A 13,655-nucleotide genomic window follows, 5' to 3' on the forward strand; every position below is an offset into this window, starting at 1 on the left:
TACAGCTTCTCCATGTCTGGTTGTGACTCTGGGGACTGATAAGAAACTGGGGGATCCAGATGACCTGAGGGTTTCTGGTAGGTTCATACTGGGTCAAGAGGTCACTGATGTATTTTGGTTCCTAAAACCATGCAGAGCTTTTCTAGACCAGCAGCAGAACTTAAGTCTATTCTCCTGGCCAACAGGCAGCCAGTGTAAAGACCTCAGAGCTGACTGATGTGGTCCCCTTTCCTTGGTCTTAGTGAGGACTCGAGCAGCCAGAGTTCTGAAGAAGCTGCAGGTGTCTAATTGATTTTTTAGGTAGACCTGTGAAGACACTGTTACAATCATCAAGCCGACTAAAGATGAATGCATGGACTAGTTTTTCCCGGTCCTGCTGAGACATCAGATCTTTTACCCTTGACATGTTCTTAAGGTGATAGTGAGCTGATTTTGTAATTTCCTTAATGTGTTTCTCAAAGTTAAGGTCTGAGTCCATCACTACACCCAGATTTCTGGCCTGGTTGGTGGTTTTTAGTTGTATAAAATTTATAGATTTGTATAAATTTAGCTCCTCAGATCACAGCTTGCAAAAGAAAGTCAGGTTTGCATGTGCAGTCAGACTGCTAACATGGTCAAAATGAAATATCTGCTTTCATTTATGTTTCTGAGCAAAAATGTCCCAGTTTCCCCTCCCCATCATACAAAAAGAGACATTTGCAGGATTCTATCATTTCTTTATTTACATCACATGAACACTTTTCAACCTCAAAGACAAGGATACAGTTGCCAAAGAGGTTTAAAAATTCAGGTAAAGACGTGGCAAAAAGCAGAAGGGATTGTTATTCTTACTGAAGAATATTATGGACAACTTTGAACATGGCATTTTAGTGAGAAATAAAAAAACATAAACAAAAGCAAAACAAACAATACTTCAAGCTTATGTTTAGTTCATTTATGTTAAATCCCCAAACAAAATGGACATTTGTAGTGAATATATATCACTTAGCACAATTATGTTGCTACTGTGTCCAGTCCATGACTTTTTCAACATGGATCAGAACATGAATATTTATTTCCAGAGAGGAGGATTCAATAAAAACTGAGTTTAGAACAAATATTACTGACATTCCTTATTCTCCTTCATGTGCAGCCAGTGCAATGGCTGCCTTTCACAGGTATAGAGAGCGTACCTGAACCTATTCAAAAGTGGACTCTGAGCACACTTTGTGAACTCTGGCTCTTTGTTACTCTATGCGACTCTAAACACGTCTTCTTAAAGTTTCAATTGTGGATCAAAACTAGAGTCATCCTCAAAGTAAAACATCCTGGTAACTAAACTCAGGTGTAGGGTTAACTGTGCCAAACAGATGTGGAGTTATATTCATTTTAATACAATTTGGTAAACAACAGTGTCACCGTCACCTAAAGCTGACATAAATAAAACAACAATAAACAAATTCTCACTCATTTTTTTCAGTTAGTCGATTTTTTTCAGTTCAGACGATTCATGCGTGTGTCTTTTAGCAAAACATCCAGATACAAAGAAACATGAAAAAGGCAAAAACAAAAGCTTTCTTTAAGAACTCTGGTGGCTGATACATACAGAGCAGTTATAGTAAGGCACATTATAAAGGCAGAAGGATCTTGGTCATCAGGCTGGCACAGGGCTGGAAAGTGAAACAGCTTGGCTGAAGTCACGGAGGTTGACGGTGGAAGATCTGAATGCTGCAAGGTGGGCTGGTCTGAGGACATGCGAGGCTGGTCTTGGCTCTGTGTTTGTCCCAATCTTTCCCATCAATCCCAGTGTAGATGTTCATCAGTGGTGTAGTTGGGGATTTTAAATGGAGCACAGCAATCCCTAAATGCAAGACACAACGATGAGAAATAACTCAGTCTAATTTGCCATTATATCATCTTTCATGTAATTTGCCAAACACCAAGTCACTAATTACAGACAAAAATAATCAAGTAAACACAATGTACTATTTTGGGAGTTAAAACGTTAGAATTCAGGGATTTTTGTGGAGTTACAAACAGCAATAATAATGTATGAAGCCTGAAATAATTTACTACCTGACCACATACAAAAAGTGTTTTTAGTCATGAAGGGGGATATAATCTGCAAGGAAATTTAATCTAACATTGTTGAGTGAGAGCAACTATGAAACTTGTGCCTCGTGGTGTAAAATGATGGAATAATCTTCAGGAGGATTCAATGTGCAAACATGATGCAGTCGCCAATATGGAGAAAAAGAAGAATGATGAAAGGATACCGTACAGAGACAAACTTATCTGGGACGCCCGGGATGGGTATTTGGCCAAATTGTCAACAATCAATGACATAGAGCCTTACGACCCCACAGCTAAGGAATGGAGCTACGATGCTACATTACTAGCTCCAAGTTCATCGCTGGACATAAGCTACCTCGTTTATGGTATCAGTGCTTACACGTATGAACAGCTGAAAAAGTACAAATCTCTGGAAGCTGACGAACATTTCAGGAATGGCTGGGAGCAGGATCTGTTCGTGTACCCAACATCGTTCTCCAGAAGCCACCTGAAAGACTTTCCCTTGTATTTTCCAAGCTGGAGGATGTAGTCTCCCAACACCTCGGTCGCATCTGAAGCGTCTCCACCTCTCTGCCGGACCACAAAACAAATAAAAATACCTTCATGGGTGCTGACTTGTCTTGGAGGATTGGTTCATCTTTTAGATGTTTTGCCTCAGGTGATGGCGACTGGAGGAGAAAGCCAAGAGGCCCCTTGCGGAAAACAACTTGTCGTCTTCCAGGGAAGAAAGACACCTTCTTCTTCATCTTTATCTGTGTTAGTGATTTAAAAAAAAAATAAAGAATAATAATAAAAAGAAGACAGTAAGGAATGGGAAGGGGAGGTTTTAGCTTTTATTTTAGGAAAAGTAAAAGTAAAATATGCACATTTAAAAATAAATTTGTCACATCAATCAAGAATATCTGTACCATTAAAAACTTTAAGGTGTGAGTACTAAAGCAGGAGGTGGAGGAGGGGTAAAGGTGTGAATATGTGAGCAAAGCTTGAGGTGGAGGAGGGGTGAATTTAAGGGCAAAGCATTGGGTGTGTGTGTGTGTGTGTGTGTGTGTAATGTTGTATTTTATGATACAGCTTCTAGATTAAATGATAATACATTATTTTAAAAAACACAGACAATTATTTAATGTAGTTATATCCTGTTTAGACACATAATCAACGAGCTAGAAGACGACTCAAAAGCACCAAATTCAGATCAAACAGGGATTACACACTGGCAACAACCTACAGGTGAATACTGAATAAATTCTGAATCTCTCCATTTATACATCATACATCGTAAGCCTCGTAGCATAATTTCCCAAGTCATATTTTGCCTGTCTGTCTGTCTGTCTGTCTGTCTGTCTGTCTGTACTCTCCTAATATTGCTGATCTGGCATTATTACCTATAAAACGTTAAAATAAAACAAAGGCTGTTATACTTCGAGGCTATAAATTCATTTGGAATATGATTTTACCACGACTTACTCGCAATTTTCAAGCTGGTTGTTTTCGAACAGTAATTAATCTGTTAATAGTAAACTTGTCAAGTTAATGTATTTATCCATTATCACGTCTTACCTTTCAGTGAAGATGAAAAAATTGCAATATCTTGAGTCACAGATTACTTTCCTTCGGTGTAGAAGTTGTTGAAAATCTCTGTCGGTGTATTCAAATCTCGCTCTGTCAAAAACTTGTCGAAGAAGCTTGAATAACGGCCGAACTTGGTCTTCTTTCTGCGCATGCGCACAACAGGAGGACATTATTTCTATCTTTGGAGATATCTTTTAGGTATTGAACCACCTGAAAGTGTAACCAAGTCTTTACAGGGCCATATAGATGCATATGAATTCTTTGTGTGTGTGTGTGTGTGTGTGTGTGTGTGTGTGTGTGTGTGTGTGTGTGTGTTTTAAACTGGTTCTTTCTTTCTTTATTTGTAATAATTATGTAAATATTAAACCGTGTATGAGGTTTTTAGTTTTTCCAAACATAGCAGATTCATGTTTTCAAAATGAGATTTGTTTGATAAACTGTTTCATTTGACTGCTCTCTGTCTTCATGGGTTGGTTCCTCTACAGGAAGACTTCATTTCTAATTTTGGATGTGTCTCTTAGGCCTTTTGTAAAAAGGTTTTCTTAAAACTGGACCTGACTGAGTAGCCAGGACATACACACGTGGACAAATTTGTTGGTACCCTTCGGTTAATGAAAGAAAAACTCACAATGGCCAGAGAAATAAATTGAATTTGACAAAAGTAATTCTAAATAAAAATTCTATTAGATTTAACCTATGAAAGTCAGATGTTGCTTTTCAACCATGCCTCAACAGAATTATTTAAGAAAATAAACTCATGAAACAGGCCTGGAGAAAAATGATTGGTACCCCTAGAAAAGACCTAAAATAATGTGACCAAAGGGACATGTTAATCCAAGGTATGGCCACTAATTAGCCTCACAGGTGTCTACAATCTTGTAATCAGTTAGTGGGCCTAGATATAGGGCTACAGGTAGTCACTGTGCTGTTTGGTGACATGGTGTGTATCACACTCAACATGGACTAGAGGAAGCAAAGGGAAGGAGTTGTCTCATGAGATTAGAAAGAAAATTATAGACAAGCGTGTTAAAGGTAAAGGCTATAAGACCATCTCCAAGCAGTTTGATGTTCCTGTGACTACAGTTGCACATATTATTCAGAAATTTAAGATCCATGGGACTCCATTGCTGCAAACAAATCATAACAAAGCCAGATTGGGCTTTGCCAAACTACATGTTGACAAGCCACCAAGCTTCTGGGAGAATGTCCTATGGACAGATGTGACAAAAATGGAACTTTTGGCCAAGGCAAATCAGCTCTATGTTTACAGACGGAAAAATGAAGCATATGAAGAAAAGAACACTGTCTCTACTGTGAAACATGGAGGAGACTCTGTTATGTTCTGGGGCTGCTTTGCTGCATCTGGCACAGGGTGTCTTGAATCTGTGCCGGTACAATGAAATCTCAAGACTATCAAGAGATTCTAGAGTGAAATGTGCTGGCCAGTGTCAGAAAGCTTGGTCTCAGTCACAGGTTATGGGTCTTGCAACAGGACAATGACCCAAAACACAGCTAAAAACACCAAAGAATGGCTAAGAGGAAAAACACTGGACTATTCTAAAGTGGCCTTCTATGAGGCCTGACCTAAATCCTATTAAGCATCTTTGGAAGGAGCTGAAACATGCCGTCTGGAAAAGGCTCCCTTCAAACCTGAGACAACTGGAGCAGTTTGCTTATGAGGAGTGGGTCAAAATAGCTGCTGAGAGGTGCAGAAGTCTCATTGACAGTTACAGGAATCGTTTTGATTGCAGTGATTGCCTCAAAAGATTGACATGTTCATTGTGATGATCCAACACATCTTTGATTCAGCATCAGTGTAAAAGAGGGCACCAGCAGCCACCAGGAGAGCAAGATGAGATCCAGGTGGAATCCGCGACCTTTGCCGCAGTGTCCTAGCGGTCAGGGGCACCTGGTGGCTCTCAGCAACCTGAACTACTGTGTGAATGGCACTCAAAGTGCCAGCCAGGCAGTAGCTGGAGAAGTGCACTTTCATCTGTGAATCAGTTTTGCATGTTAGGGTTAGATTACCTCCGAGTATTAGGTCTGGAAGTTGGAAAAGAAAAGGGAACCACCTAACACACCCCCACATCAGAGCTGAAGTCAACTGCTGTACTTGGGACAAATGAGGCATCTTAAGTGATCATTAATGTTATCAGCATGAAGGATGGAAAACCATCAGAATCCAGGAAAAGAATGACTTCATCACACTTCTCCAAACTCATGAACAATTTTCCATGTATAAGTGGAATCAATGTGAAAAGTGACATCTGCATCTGTAGAGAGATGGCCTGTTCAAGTCAACGCCACAAGCTTGGACATTTGGCAGAAAGACAAAAAAAGAAATGAAGAAAAAATGAATGAGAAAAAGAAATAATAAACAAGTAAAATAATAATAATACATAAAAAATTACAAATAAAATAAGAAGACATCAAAGAGGGTTGATCAGTAATCAACATGAAGAAATCGCTAACATGAGCGTAACATGTTGTTCACCCAAACTCCACATTGTTTATCTTGCAGGGAATGCACACATGCCTCATGCCCAAGACCACAAAGCAACCAGCTTCATTAAAGATAAAATGATGAAGAAAGTTGTGGAAAAGCAAACATTTTAAAGTATATTATCATCACCAACAGGAACGTGTCGACCATATTGCCTTCACATCACATGCTTGTTCCTGTTATTAAGACCGAACAAATCATTATAAAACAACCAAATTCTTTTTAGACTGAATTCTGAATTGGCATGCTCTGGCATCAACCCTGTGAAGCCAGTCAGCACGTGCACCTGTATACATGTTGATAATTGGCACGCCCCGCACCAGTCCACCAGAAAGATATTATTATTCATTCTGATTTTCTTTCTTAATTATGAAAAATAACAAATATAAAGTAGTTTGACAGGCATAAAAAATTGTATTTTGACCCAGCAAGGTGATTCCCAGAGTTATCAGCAGAAATCTTGGCATATCTCAAGCATGGTATCCACCAAGCCACTGGTTCAGATATGTAAACTTCTTAAGGCTTGAGATGCAGACGGACGTCTGAATGTGGAGGTGTTGTGTTCATCTGTGTCTGAAGTGGTTGTTTGGTCTCTCCTGTATGAAGGTCTGAACACTCCTTGCTGCTCTGCATCACGACGTCACTCAGTTGTTTTGTCATTTGGGTGAAGCTGCTTCTGTATGAGAGTGATGTTTTGGTTTGAGATGAACCAGGATGTAGTGTTTGAGAAGATCCTGAGTTTCTCAGACACTTGCCACATATGGAATGACAACATTCTTCTCTGTTTGTGATGCTTTTTCCAGACATTTCAGCTGATTTAATGAAGGTCCTAGTTTTAACTCACACCCCCACTGGATCACAATCTGTATGTTGAGGACGGAGGGAAAACGTAACAAAACCACACCAAGGAATCCATTTCAACCTGTTTTTATCTAAAACAGAATTTCATCAAATCAGCTACATTTCTGGAAACAGCACAAACGTAGAAGACAGAAAGAACAGGAGGAAGAATATTGTTGTTCCATATCTGACAGGAGTGACCAAACATCAGTCTCTGACAGAGGCTGCTTCACCCCAAGGACAAAGCAGCCAAACACCAGCTGAGTGGCGTCCGTGATGACGAAGAATCTAGAGCAACAAAACCATGTCTCAGCATGTTGGACAGTGGTGTCCTCAAATTAACTGGACAAGTTGATAAAGAAGTTCACATATTTCAACTGGTGGCTGGGCTGAAAGCTATTGACAGCATGTGAATCCAGCACAGGGCTGATAGTGGATCTGAGGTGTGCCAGGTGACGGCAGAACTGGACTGAAAATCAGTGGTAACACGTCTGATGGAGGGATGAATCCTCCTCAGAGCCCAGACCTGAAAATCATGAAGAAATGTGGAAATCATGTTGACAGAGAACAGAACAAAACGCAGCCAATGTGTTTCTGTAAATCTGCTTTTTTTCTCCTTTTTTTTTCCTGGAGTGGCTCCAGACTTTTGCACAGTACTGTCCCCCAAGGTAAGAATCCACCTTCCATCCCTGTGATGGACACACACCATCAAATGTTCTTCACGATAACTTTTGTATATTTAACAACTCATTTCTGTGCCACATGAGTAAACTGTGTAATACTCTTTCTTTTCCGGGTGCCGGGGGGGTGTCCCGGTGCCCAAGACGTCCTGACTGAGAAGAACATTGCCAATGGCTGAAGGTAAACAGAAGAAGTGTCACTTAAGTTTAGAGGATAGAAGGTCTTTAGTTTCTTTCATTTATTTATTTAGGTTGTTTTTTCTCTTCAGTGAGTCCATCCAGTTTCCAGCTTGGACCGTTAGAGTCTCCATCCTTTGGAACAGCGACTGAGATCACCATCGGAGCCATTTCACAAAGTTTTTACATTTGGTTAAACTTTTATGTAATTCACCATTTTTCTTTAATGTTTTCTTGTTTTCTTCTTATACGTAACTAGTTCTGAAACACCATAAGTGAGTTTTTTTCTGTTCTATTTATGTTATCCCTCTGCAGTGTCCACCATCCACCTCCCATTCTCCACCTGCAGCCTACCACCATCGGCTTACTAAACACCAGCCTCCGCTCTCCACCTGCCAGCCACCACCATCGGCTTGCTAAACACCAGCCTCCGCTCTCCACCTGCAGCCACCACCATCGGCTTCCTAAACACCAGCCTTCGCTCTCCACCTGCAGCCACCACCATCGGCTTCTTAAACACCAGCCTCCCTTCTCCACCTGGACCGTTAGAGTCTCCATCTGTAACCTCTGCGATCCATCTCCAGAAACACCTTCGGCCTCCACCTTCTGGCATCAACATCCAGGTAAAACTCACCTTCATCCTCCACCTGCAGCCTCTACCATCCACCTTCAGAAAATTTGATTGATCCATTGCCCATATTTACTTATTCCACTGCAGGGTCATGGTGGGAGGGGTTGGAGCTTATCCCAGCAGCTACCAGACAAGAGACAAGGTCCACCTTGGACAAGTCACCAGTCCATCGCAGGACCAACACAGAGACAAACAAGCACCCACGCTCATTCAGAAGCCAGAGTACCTGTAGAGAAGCCACACATGAACAAGGAGAACATGCAGACTCCACACAGAAAGGCACCAGCCGAGCTTCAATCCAGGAACCTTCTTGCTGGGAGGCCACAGTGCTAACCCCCACACCTCCATCCAGCCCATCTTCCAACTTACACTGTTACAAACAGAACTACACATTAAACCTCCACCTGAATTGTCTCCATGGTAACACCCTCTCTTCAGCTCCATCTCATCTTCCATCTAGCTCCATTAACTTGAGGTATTTTTATGTTCCTCTGTACCTGCAGCCTGGCTGATGGAGTCCTCCACCTTCTGCTTTGACACTCAGAATTTTAAATGTCTTTCAGACTAAAATGACACAGCTCCACCTGCAGTCTCTGACACCCACCTGCAAAGCATCCACCTCCAGGAAGAAAAATCTACTTTCCTTCTGTACTGGTAACCTCTGGCATTAAGAAACTACAACCACCTTCAGCCTCCACCTTCTGGCATCACCCTCAAGGTAAAGCTCGCCTTCATCCTCCACCTGCAGACTCTATCACCACCCTGAGATAAAACACCTCCATCTATTCATGTACTTTCCAACTTACACTATTTACAAATCTACAGATTGATCCTCTTCCTGAATAGTCTCCATGGTAACGTCCTCTTTTCAGCTCCAGCCTCCATCATCTTCCATCGATCTTTGTACATGAAGCTTCACCTTCAGAAGAAAAAAATCCAACTTTAACCTCCACCTGCTGCTTTTACCATCTACCCTCCTGAAAATTCCAGCCTCACGTTCCTCCTGCAGTCTCTTTCCTCCATCTTCCAGCTGATGAGGGAGGTGTTGATGAAAGGAAGCTTCATGGTAAGGGAAATGTTCCTGTTAATGAGCCTTGCTTTGAACAGATTATTTCTCACGCTTTGACCTTTTCACTGACTGATCTGTTCAACCACCGACACACTGCTGTCCTTCTTTGATTGATTATATCTTTGTTTCCTTTCAGGCCGACATCAGGAAGTTCATCAGTGATCAGACAAACGATGGTCAGTCTACGCAGAGTCAAATGAAGAGCACTTCCTCAGAGACCATCATGATGAAGGTGCTGAGTCAGATGTTTTTAAAAGGTAAAGAAAATAGACTGATCCACCATTCTCAACCCAAATAAAGCCTTTGGTGTCTGAATGCATGTCATTCTTTACTGTGATTTTCCTCCAGACCCAGCTGGACTTCACAGACATCCAGATCAGGCAGCAGTGGACCAAGAGCCATTCCTCCACAACTGTGCATCCCATTATTTCTGCCTCCGTTCCTCCACCTCCACACTCAGCACCGACACCATGTCCTCCTTGCTCCGACTGGGAATGCTGCTTCACATGGGCCTTTTCACTGGACTTGAAGCTCAAACAAACTCTCTTCTGATAAAATAAAACTTCCTGACTTTGAATTCTTAAAGATTTTGTGCTCATTCCACAAGTATTACCATGAAAGAGAAACCTGAATAACTTAGATTTTCATCAGTTTGTGGGATTTTAATGTTTTTAAATATGATTAAAGTTTTCTCTGTGGTGTGAAATCTGAAAGTGATGAATTGTTTTTATATTTGGGTGGAAACAAGTTTGTAAAGCAGGAGATGTTACTTCACACCTGCAGAAGAAAACAGTCTAGTAGTTTTTTGTTTTTTAATGCACTTGTATTGCTTTCTGCACCCTGCTGTAATGTTTTATGTAAAGCACTTTGAAATGTCTTGTAAATGAAATGTGCTATACAAATAAATTTGCCTTTGGTTGTCTCAATATTATAGTTCTTATTTTAAAAAAAGTTTGTATTAAGAGTATACCTGTAGGAAATCTTTATCTCTGATAGTAAAAATCCACCTTTGTTGGATAATTCAGTTCCGGTTATTTTTTATATTTGTTCTGAGAAAATGTTTTCTGTCATTTAGCTGAGTTTCTTTGTTTTTGTATTTAATTATGAGCCATTTGGGAAACTAAATTTATAAATATCATGTCAGTTAGAATGTCTGCTTCTTAGGCGTTTACCATTCGAATAAACTAGAGCATTTAGTCATTTTCTGGCAAAATTTCCTTCAGAAAATGAGTTCAGAGGACGACTGGAATGCACAATAAGCACTTGGAAATATTGTGTGCATTGTTTAGACATTTCACAGCAGTTTATTACACTTCATATTGGACACTAGACATCACATAGTTTCTTGCTATACGCGAGGAGAAATGGCAGCCTCTAGCCAACACATCACATACTTGTGCTATTACATCTAGCAAACAGTTTCACAACACAATCACCCATGTACCTCCACCCATGTACTTCCAACCATGTACCTCCACCCATGTACTTCCAACCATGTACCTCCACCCATGTACTTCCAACCATGTACGAACGTCAATAGAAGAAAGTCCAAGAAGCATCTGTTGGAATGTTAGCAGAATGAGGATTAATGAATGCAGCGCTGCCATAAGGATGCAGGACCTAAGTGGGAAATGGTATGAATGATTTAACATCTGACTACGTTTACATACAGCAAAATATGCTGCAAAGAAGGGATCCTCACAGTACTTAACAAAAAATAAAAGAAAAAATCTGACTAATGGAGCAGCTAAAGGCTATTTGTGAAGAGGATCTGGCCAGGAGAAAAAAAAACAAGGAGAAATTAAAGCAACACTACAGAACTTTGGAGGATTTTCTCACTTTGGCGCCCCCCTAACGAAGGTTTATTCAGCTAATTCTGTCTGCATCCTGTCTCTTCTCTGAGCTCTCTCCATCAGTAGGAGCCACTCTGATGTTGACTTTTGTCTTTTCTCTCGTTTTGCCACTTTCACACTTTCCAAGCTTCCTTCAATAATGTCCTCTTGTGTTTCTTTGTAAAATCAGCCATGGTGCACATCCAAAATGGTCAGTGTGTTTATATCCAGTTGCTGGTGTATGGTACAGTACCATAAAGTAAAACACAGCTGTCACTCGATGCCCTGGGCTGGAAGTGGGGTTTCTCAGCTCCAGGATGCTATAGGGCAATGACAGCCCCACAAATGTGCGTTATGAATGTTACAGTGCCACCAAAACAAGTCAGAGGCAGAGTTGTAAAGATCGAAACTCATGTAGTGTTGCTTTAAACTGAGGGAGACAATGACTACATGGAGGTGCTGCAGTTAGATACAGAAACCCGATGTAGCAGGAAGCAAAACTAACTGGGATAAACAGGCGAAGACAGGAAGGTATTTAATGAAAGTTGCTCAAAAAAGCAAGACTCTCCTGGAATACTCAGACTTAAACTAGCGCCATCTTTTAATTAAGCCTGAAGTCATCCAATGAATGCAGCACACCTTTGTTTTATCCAGACTGATTCAAGACAGACTCGTCTTGTCTTGTCTTGTCTAGTCTTACTAGTGGACACGCCCAGGATATCCAACATGGATTAAATAACACCTTATAAAATGAACGACACAAAAGGCAAAATCAGAGGATCAAACTTTGCTGACTGAGCTGCATTAAGAACACAAACATATTTCCACCTAAAACAGCCAAAGTTGCAGCTATTAACAGAACCAGGGAGGTGGTATGGTAGAAAAATGCTGACAGGCCAAATGTGTTGGTTGGGTAAGTGATCCAGGTTCAGTTATTTCACCCTGTGGGATTAATGAGGAGTGGTGGCCTAGAGGTCAGAGAGGTGGATTAGTGTCTAGTGTCAAGCAGTGCTATGCAAGTTCATGCTTCTCATGTTCATAGTTTATTTCACTTGTTTTAAGTTAGAAGTGAAAATGAAAGACTGAACTTGAGAAACCTGTAACTAACCAGCTAACCTGTCGCTGGGAAGTCATACCCCTGAACAGTGGCGTCGGACTGGGGGGGGTAAACGGTACCATTTAGCCAGGGCCCGCTGCAGGGTGGGGGCCCTTGAAAATCCTGGAATGATTTTTTTTATGTTCCATTTTAAAATGTCTAATTAATTAATATGATAATCAAAGTCAGTTTGTCTGAGTTAAGGTGCAGAGATAATTAATTTTGTATTAACAATAATGATGAATGTTCTATGGCCCTATCACCCCTCTTAAAATGGTTTAGTCCACACCCGCACTGGTATGTTTAACTGTTTTACTGAGTTACACTGAACGTGCTGGGAGTGCAGGACCTGAAGACACACTGGCAGACAGACAGCAACACTTTCCAACACTGTTCATACGTTTGCTAGATTTTGCTTCATTTATCATTTATGCTGACAGTTTAAAGAAGGAAAGAAAATCTGACAAAACAAGTAAAGTAACCCACCAGTCATTAGGTCACTTAACAGCAGCTTAGCTTCCCTTTGCACTGACACTGTGTCCTGCAGTCCTGCGGTGGAAGTGTGAACAGATCCTGCTCCCAGCCATTCCTGAAATGTTCGTCAGCTTCCAGAGATTTGTACTTTTTCAGCTGTTCATACGTGTAAGCACTGATACCATAAACGAGGTAGCTTATGTCCAGCGATGAACTTGGAGCTAGTAATGTTGCATCGTAGCTCCATTCCTTAGCTGTGGGCTCGTAAGGCTCTATGTCATTGATTGTTGACAATTTGGCCAAATACCCATCCCGGGCGTCCCAGATAAGTTTGTCTCTGTACGGTATCCTTTCATCATTCTTCTTTTTCTCCATATTGGCGACTGCATCATGTTTGCACATTGAATCCTCCTGAAGATTATTCCATCATTTTACACCACGAGGCACAAGTTTCATAGTTGCTCTCACTCAACAATGTTAGATTAAATTTCCTTGCAGATTATATCCCCCTTCATGACTAAAAACACTTTTTGTATGTGGTCAGGTAGTAAATTATTTCAGGCTTCATACATTATTATTGCTGTTTGTAACTCCACAAAATCCCTGAATTCTAACGTTTTAACTCCCAAAATAGTACATTGTGTTTACTTGATTATTTTTGTCTGTAATTAGTGACTTGGTGTTTGGCAAATTACATGAAAGATGATATAATGGCAAATTAGACTGAGTTAT

At 40.8% G+C, this 13,655-nt stretch overlaps 1 long non-coding RNA gene across 1 annotated transcript; it reads left to right on the forward strand.

The window, feature by feature from the left end:
- Window positions 1–1,057: 1,057 nt before the first annotated feature.
- On the forward strand, window positions 1,058–12,341 carry LOC121636871. Its single transcript, XR_006009780.1, has 3 exons — window positions 1,058–1,297; window positions 11,651–11,654; window positions 12,312–12,341. It is a non-coding gene; the product is annotated as an uncharacterized LOC121636871 (long non-coding RNA).
- Window positions 12,342–13,655: the final 1,314 nt, after the last annotated feature.

The sequence above is a fragment of the Melanotaenia boesemani genome, chromosome 3, assembly GCF_017639745.1.
Source record: "Melanotaenia boesemani isolate fMelBoe1 chromosome 3, fMelBoe1.pri, whole genome shotgun sequence".
NCBI lineage: Eukaryota > Metazoa > Chordata > Actinopteri > Atheriniformes > Melanotaeniidae > Melanotaenia > Melanotaenia boesemani.